This window comes from Durio zibethinus, unplaced genomic scaffold (assembly GCF_047325235.1).
Source record: "Durio zibethinus cultivar Kanyao isolate XHJ-2024 unplaced genomic scaffold, ASM4732523v1 HiC_scaffold_410, whole genome shotgun sequence".
NCBI lineage: Eukaryota > Viridiplantae > Streptophyta > Magnoliopsida > Malvales > Malvaceae > Durio > Durio zibethinus.
The window spans coordinates 17,501-25,000 of NW_028323033.1; the positions used below are offsets into that span (position 1 = coordinate 17,501).

Here is a 7,500-nt window from a genome sequence, read left to right on the forward strand (position 1 = left end):
GTTTTCTCGAAGCCTCTTGTTCATATCTCTCATCAAACGGTGCTATTCGATAATGTCTATCTAGTAGACTCCCTGCTAACCCAAGCGAGCATTCAAATATCTGTCCCACATTCATTCGTGAAGGGACTCCTAATGGGTTGAAGACCATATCAACAGGTCTTCCGTCTTGCAAATAAGGCATATCCTGTCTAGGTAAAATTTTGGAAATGATACCCTTATTTCCATGTCTTCCGGCTACTTTATCGCCTACTTTCATTTCGCGTTTCTGTGAAATATATACACGAATCGTTTCCGGATTATAACTAGAACCCCCTTTTTTCTGGATCCATCTCACATCGATGACTCGACCCCTCCCACCTATAGGTAATTTTAGACAAGTTTCCTTTGAAGTGGATACCTGAATCCCAAGTATGGCCCGTAATAATCTATCTTCTGGAGCATATGATGATTCTTTCGCCACCTGAGGCGTTAATTTACCTACTAAAATATCGCCCGTCTCCACCCAAGATCCCAGCATCACAATTCCATTTTTGTCTAAATTGCGGAGTAAATGGGCTTCTAGGTGCGATATTTCGTTAGTGATTCTTTCAGGACCTTGGCTTGTCACATGAGTCTGAATTTCATATTTTCGTATGTGAAAAGAAGTATAAATATCTTCATATACTAGACGCTCGCTAATGAGTACCGCATCCTCAAAATTGTAACCTTCCCATGGCATATAAGCTACTAATACGTTTTTGCCCAAAGCGAGTTCGCCACCAACCGTAGCGGCACCATCCGCTAAAATCTGTCCCTTTTTAATGCATTTACCCCGCTGAACCCGGGGAGTTTGATGCATACAAGTATTTTTGTTGGAACGTTGATACATAACTAATGGAATGCTTAGAGTATCCCCATTACCCGATAAAATAATCTTGTCAGTATCGGTAGAAATGATCTTTCCCTCTTGATCGGCTATAGCGGGAACCCCTGAATCTAGAGCCAATTGGCGTTCCAACCCAGTTCCAACAATGCACTTCTCGGAACGCGAAAGCGGAACTGCTTGGCGTTGCATATTAGAACTCATTAAAGCCCGATTCGCGTCATTATGCTCGATAAAAGGAATGAGGGAAGCTCCCATAGAAAAATATTGAAAAGGAAAAATACTTCGAAGATGAACTTGTTCCCATGCAATAGTCAGGAATTCTTGGCGGTATCGAGCCGGAACAACCTGTTCTTCCTGAATACCCTGATTCAAGGCCAAAGAATTTCCTGCCGCTACCATATAATATTCATCTCGACTTGGGGATAAATAAAGCATCTGTGCTTTTTTTGATCTCTCAAATATTTTATAAAATGGACTTTCTAGAGACCCCCAACGACCAATCCTGGCATGAATTGCTAAGGATCCAATAAGTCCAACATTGATTCCTTCAGACGTGTCAATTGGGCAAATGCGTCCATAGTAACTAGGATGGATATCTCGTATCCGAAAATTAGCAGTTCGCCCGGTCAATCCTCCGGGGCCCAAATAACTCAATTTTCTCCCATGAACTATTTGTGTCAATGGATTTGTTCGATCCAAAACTTGAGACAATGGGTGTAATCCGAAAAAGGATTCATAAGTGGTTGTTAATGGAGTCGAAGTTACCAAATTCTGAGGAGTCGGTATCAATTTATGCCTAATTGCTCCGCATATAGTTCCTCTAACTACATTTTCTAAACGAACCAGAGCCAATCCGAATTGATCTTGTAAGAGATCCGCTACAGAACGAATACGCTTATTTTTCAAATGATTCATATCGTCAAGTGTACCCATTCCAAATTTCATTCCAATCAAATGATCCGCAGCTGCCAATATATCTCGCGGTAACAAAAATGTATTGTTCTGAGGTATATTAAGATTCAGTCTCTGGTTCATATTTCGTCGACCAATCCTTCCTAATTCACATCTTTGCTGAAAGAATTTCTTTTGTAATTCCTTACACAAGGATTCAGAAAATACCGGATCCCCGCCTACACAAGAAAATTGTTGATAAAACTCCAAAATGGCATTTTCTTTTGACCCAATTTTTTTTTTTTCCTTATCGGTCAGGAAAGACAAGAAAATTTCAGGGTAGCAAACATTCTCTAGAATTTCTCTTAGATTCGAACCCATAGCTGATGATAGAACTAGAATAGATATTTTCTGTTTCCTACTTACACGAGCCCATATCCTTGCTTTTCTATCAATCTCTAATTCGAACCTCCCCCCCCAATCTGATATTATGGTACCAGTATAGACCGAAATTCCGTTAGGATCCAATTCTGATCGATAATAGATACCGGGGCTTTGCAATATTTGATTGATCACAATTCTGTATATTCCATTTACTATAGAAGTTCCGAGGGAGTTCATTAAAGGAATGTTTCCAATAAAAATTGTTTGTTCTTGCATATCCTTACTGGTTTTCAAAATTAATCCTGCGGATACATATAATTTAGAAGAATATGTGAGTGATTCATATACAGCATCCCTTTCTTTTATCAACGGTTCCACCAATTGTATGTTTCCACAAATAATTGAAATTCAATTTCTTGATCTGTATCTTCAATTTTTGGAAACTTATCAAGTTCTTCTGTTAAGCCCCGATCCATGAACCCACAAAATCCTTCAAATTGTATCTGATTCAACCCAGGTATTGTATACATTTCCCCATTTTCATTCCCGAGCATTTTGAATTTCCCATTTATCAAAAAAATCCCATTCTTTTCTCATTCTTCATCGAATCATATGAATCGATCTAATAATGATGGAATTGAATTTCTATTCTGTTTACTGAATCACATGAAATTTTATCTAACTCCATATACCATATAATATATATGGAATGTATGAAATGCGTATGAACGGAAGAAGAAAAATTATACTCAAATTTTAATTTATATTTATAACAAACAGCTACATAAAAGAATTGATAAATGCCATTTAGCCTTATGGAGTTTTGTATAGAATATCAAAAAAAAAAATAATAATTCAATTTCTACCATTATTATGATATTCCATATTCCAATCCGATTGAATACCAGAAAAATGAAATGAATTCCTGATTTGATCTGTTCGTTGAGATAAAGACAAAATAATCATAAAATATATATCGGGAGAGAGTTGATTTTTCTAGCACTTAATTTTTTCATAGATTCCATTGTTCTGTTCAAAAAATGATTCGCAGAGAAGAGAGATGTTTTTACCCATTTTTTAGTTTTTTATTTTTTAGTAGAATATTTAGAATATGATTGAAGTGCGTACGAAAAGAGGGCTTGTATTTATTAAACATATGCAGATATAGCATTTCTATTTATATATGTCTTTCCTCTTTTCTTTTTATTCCATTATAGCTCTCTAGTGGAGACAACACATGGCGTGCTCTATCAAAAATTCTATTTTTTCTTTAATTTTAATCTATTCAATGAAAAATTGAAACACGATAATTTCTTGCTGATTCCCTATGGACATCATATCTAGATAGATAAAATACCTCATTAGATAACTAGAGCTGTGTAACAACTTATGTTCGGGGGTTTACATAGACTCATAATTGCTGTTATATTATTATAATATAATTTATAATTATATAATTTATAATTGAAATTAAGAAAGTTTTTTTATTGAATTGAAAAATTGAAAAAAAAAATCAATACTAATTAGTTATGTATCCATTTTTATTTTCTTATACCATTAGAGAAAGACAAGTGAAGAAGAATCGTCCATAAATTTGCCGTCAATAGTTAATAGTTAATGGTTCCAATTTTTTTGTCCTGCATTTTTACTTTTGTAACTGAGAATCCACATTTTCTTTTTCAATAGAAAAGAAAAAAGAAAGGGAAAGTTTTTGTTTTTAGATATTGTGTGTCTTGAGATACTATAACCAATTGAAGGTATGGATCCAATCTAAAAATAAAAAGGGGATACTCTCATTTTTTTGTTTGTAGCCTTTTGGCGACATGGCCGAGCGGTAAGGCGGGGGACTGCAAATCCCTTATTCCCCAGTTCAAATCCGGGTGTCGCCTGATCAACAAAAAACGCGAAATCCTATATTCTGTTTTGCTGATATAACTCGACCAATTTTCTCCGGCAAAAACAAGTGTAAGAAAAGGACTCTTGATACTTTCTTGATTATAAACTTGATTATAAACTTCCGGAGGTTTTGTTTTCTAAAGTGTTGTAAATCCTTACGTCTAGGATTCAAGGAAAAACTAGAGTAGTGGAAGGGAATGAGTAAATCTTGATATGGTAGCCCCCTCCCCTACTAATAGAGGGGCTACTATCGGAGTCTTGAATTAGATTGGATAACGGGAGTGTTTAATTAACTAATGAATGGTTGTAGAAGGGTTGGAAGATACTTTGTATACAGACTGATGAAAGTCTCTGAGTGTTCAGGCATCCAATCAATATTAGATTGGATGGATAATTGGCTTTTACTTAATAAGGGACACCAAAAGAAAGAAGAAGTCTTATTATTGCTACATGTGAGTAACATTCTTTTGATACTTCCAAAAGTGTTACTGCGTATTTTGCTTGTGCTTAATGGTTCTCGATTTTACTAGAAATCATATAAGAACTTGTTATAAGCGGATTTATTGAAGTGTTTCATCAACGGTGGTGTGTCAGAATTCCCTTTTCCTTTTGACTCTGCACCGGTAATTCCACTATTATTAGTGAACAATAATGGAAAAATTCCTTCCTATTTGTTTCATATTCATAGAAATTAGGGGACATAATACACATGGATATAGTAAGTCTTGCTTGGGCTGCTTTAATGGTAGTCTTTACATTTTCCCTTTCACTCGTAGTATGGGGAAGAAGTGGACTCTAGGGGTACTTCTAATTGGGTTGAGGAATCAAACCGTATCAATTGTTTTCTAGATCGTTTTGCAAAGCCTTTTTAACTATTTTATTAGTCTTCATTTCGAAATTCTTGGATTCTAGTGGAGTAATGTATTCTATGAATAATACCCTTTCAATCAAAATCAAACAAACATTTCAATAATTCCCATGTTCGTATTTCGAAAGTAAAAGGGATACGGATGATAGGCAATTTATTAAAAAAAAAAAAGAATTCTTCCTAAATTTTCTATTTTGATGAACCAGCTCTTACCAGAGTTATATATGGACAATGAGGGACAAGGAACCCCCCCCCCTTTTTTTTTTCTGTATTTGTTTGTTTTTATTTCCTTCCCTCTTTACTGTTACTGTTCAAAGAGAAAAAAAGTAGTTCTTTTATTTAATAAGATCTTGCCTTAGTGTAGTCACATATTGCACACTTACCCCCTGTTTTATTTATTATTTTAGGAATTTTATTTATGCCATGCTTTATTGACTCATTTCATATCATGGATCAAAGAAAAGAAGTTAAATTAAAAATCGGTTCCATGAAATGAAAGAATTAGAAAATCGTAAGACTTGCCTTTCAATTATTTCAGATTGATTGAAATCAACACAAATAAAATAGATCAAGCGAAGAAATAAAATTGAGATACTATGTACATTACATATATTTCATTACATATATTTAATTGATATCGACATGTATGAAGATACATATTGTAGATTCATCTATATTAAGCTTGTATCTTTATACATTACAATAATAGATATGGATAGTATGGTAGAAAGATTCATATTTTTTTTCTACCATACTATCGAGTTTGATAGGATACTGCTGATTCTAGTCCATTCATTTTATTTAATTTATTTAAGACGTGAAATTGGAATCCTTTTTTTCTTAAATCCTTGATAAAAAGTCAAGTTTCATTCAAATTAATCACTTTGACTGACAGTTTTTACGTATATTATAAGTAAAAAGGCGGTAGGAACTAGAATGAACAGCGCTGTAGCAATAAATGCGAGAATATTTACTTCCATAATTTCATTGTTTTTTTTACTTCGCAATAACTCGGGATTTAATCCCATAGAGATGATAAATTTGTCGCTTGTAAATTCAATGCGATGACTTACATTTCAATGACATCGAATCGGATCAATATCATGAATAACAATATCTAAGCTATCAAATCGATTCACCGTCGAGAATTGAATAGTATAACATAGGAAGCTCTTTTATCCACACCGAATACAAAATTGGATTCCTGGCCCAATCAAAAGAATTCCTTTCCTTTATTTCTATATATTCTTTTCCACTCTTTCTTTTCGATAATCTACCGCCTTCCTTGTACAATCATCTGATGATGTATCATCTGACTGCTTTTCCACTTTCACCGTTTACAAATAGTTTACAAATAAACCCCAACAAAAAATGGAAAGGAAAAAATAAATAAAAAAGGCTATCCTTGGGAATGAAATTCTTTCATTTGTATTCCCTTTCACAGAAAATGGAGGGATCAATTGATGTATTTTTTTTTTATTGTATCCGTCGGGACTGACGGGGCTCGAACCCGCAGCTTCCGCCTTGACAGGGCGGTGCTCTGACCAATTGAACTACAATCCCAGGGCAATAAAGAAAAGTGTACAGCTTAGATATTCTTATGATTTCATTCAAGCCATTTTCTATTTAAATTTTAGATTCGAATCGCCGTGTTGTAACAAACAAAGGCGCGAGTGATATATTGATATCCATACGGGTATGCGCTTTAGTGAGAGCAACGCGGATTACTAGTTACTAGTAATCCTTTCGTTATTGCCAAATCGATCGATAATCAATTTTAAAATGAAAAAAAAAAAAGAGTCTTTTTTCTTTACTTTACTCTTTCTTTTCATTAAACTTTATACTTAATGATCCTGATATGAATCTAGATCATTATCAAGGTCAGAATTTATGGGAACAAATAAATAGAACAAATAAAAAACAAATAGCGGTAGGGATGGATATATCAGAAAATTGGACTTTTTTTATTCTTCCCTAATTTTTTTGTTTGGCTTTTCTGGAAAACAAAATACAAAAAAATGGGCATTTTATGTTATGGCGGATCAGCGAATTATTGGGCCGAGCTGGATTTGAACCAGCGTAGACATATTGCCAACGAATTTACAGTCCGTCCCCATTAACCGCTCGGGCATCGACCCAGGAAGAATCAATTATAGGTTTATTGATAATCCATGATCAACTTCCTTTCGTAGTACCCTACCCCCAGGGGAAGTCGAATCCCCGCTGCCTCCTTGAAAGAGAGATGTCCTGAACCGCTAGACGATGGGGGCATATTTGCCTGACCGACATCATACTATGCTCATAGTATGAACAGTTTTTTGAAATTGTCAATATAATGGAATGATATGACTAGATCCGAAAGCTTTTTCCATCTTTTATGATTTTCCATTTTTGATTCATGATTTATACTCATAAATCATTCATTTGAATCGCCACTCTATTCTATATAGAAATAAATTAGATATAGAAATAAATTAGATAAATTCAATCTATTATATTATTATATTATATAAATCGATATTATAAAAAGAAACTAGATTATATTAATAATACAAAGTATAAGATCCTTTCGGGAAGTGATTGGTCTGACATAAAC

General features: G+C 34.2%; 3 non-coding genes across 3 annotated transcripts; 1 reads left to right on the forward strand and 2 right to left on the reverse strand.

The window, feature by feature from the left end:
- The first annotated feature begins 3,957 nt into the window (after positions 1–3,957).
- Positions 3,958–4,029, forward strand: TRNAC-GCA (transfer RNA cysteine (anticodon GCA)). The gene has a single exon. It is a non-coding gene; the product is annotated as a tRNA-Cys (tRNA).
- Positions 4,030–6,393: 2,364 nt separating this feature from the next.
- Positions 6,394–6,467, reverse strand: TRNAD-GUC (transfer RNA aspartic acid (anticodon GUC)). Its single transcript has one exon. It is a non-coding gene; the product is annotated as a tRNA-Asp (tRNA).
- Positions 6,468–6,958: 491 nt separating this feature from the next.
- Positions 6,959–7,042, reverse strand: TRNAY-GUA (transfer RNA tyrosine (anticodon GUA)). Its single transcript has one exon. It is a non-coding gene; the product is annotated as a tRNA-Tyr (tRNA).
- Positions 7,043–7,500: the final 458 nt, after the last annotated feature.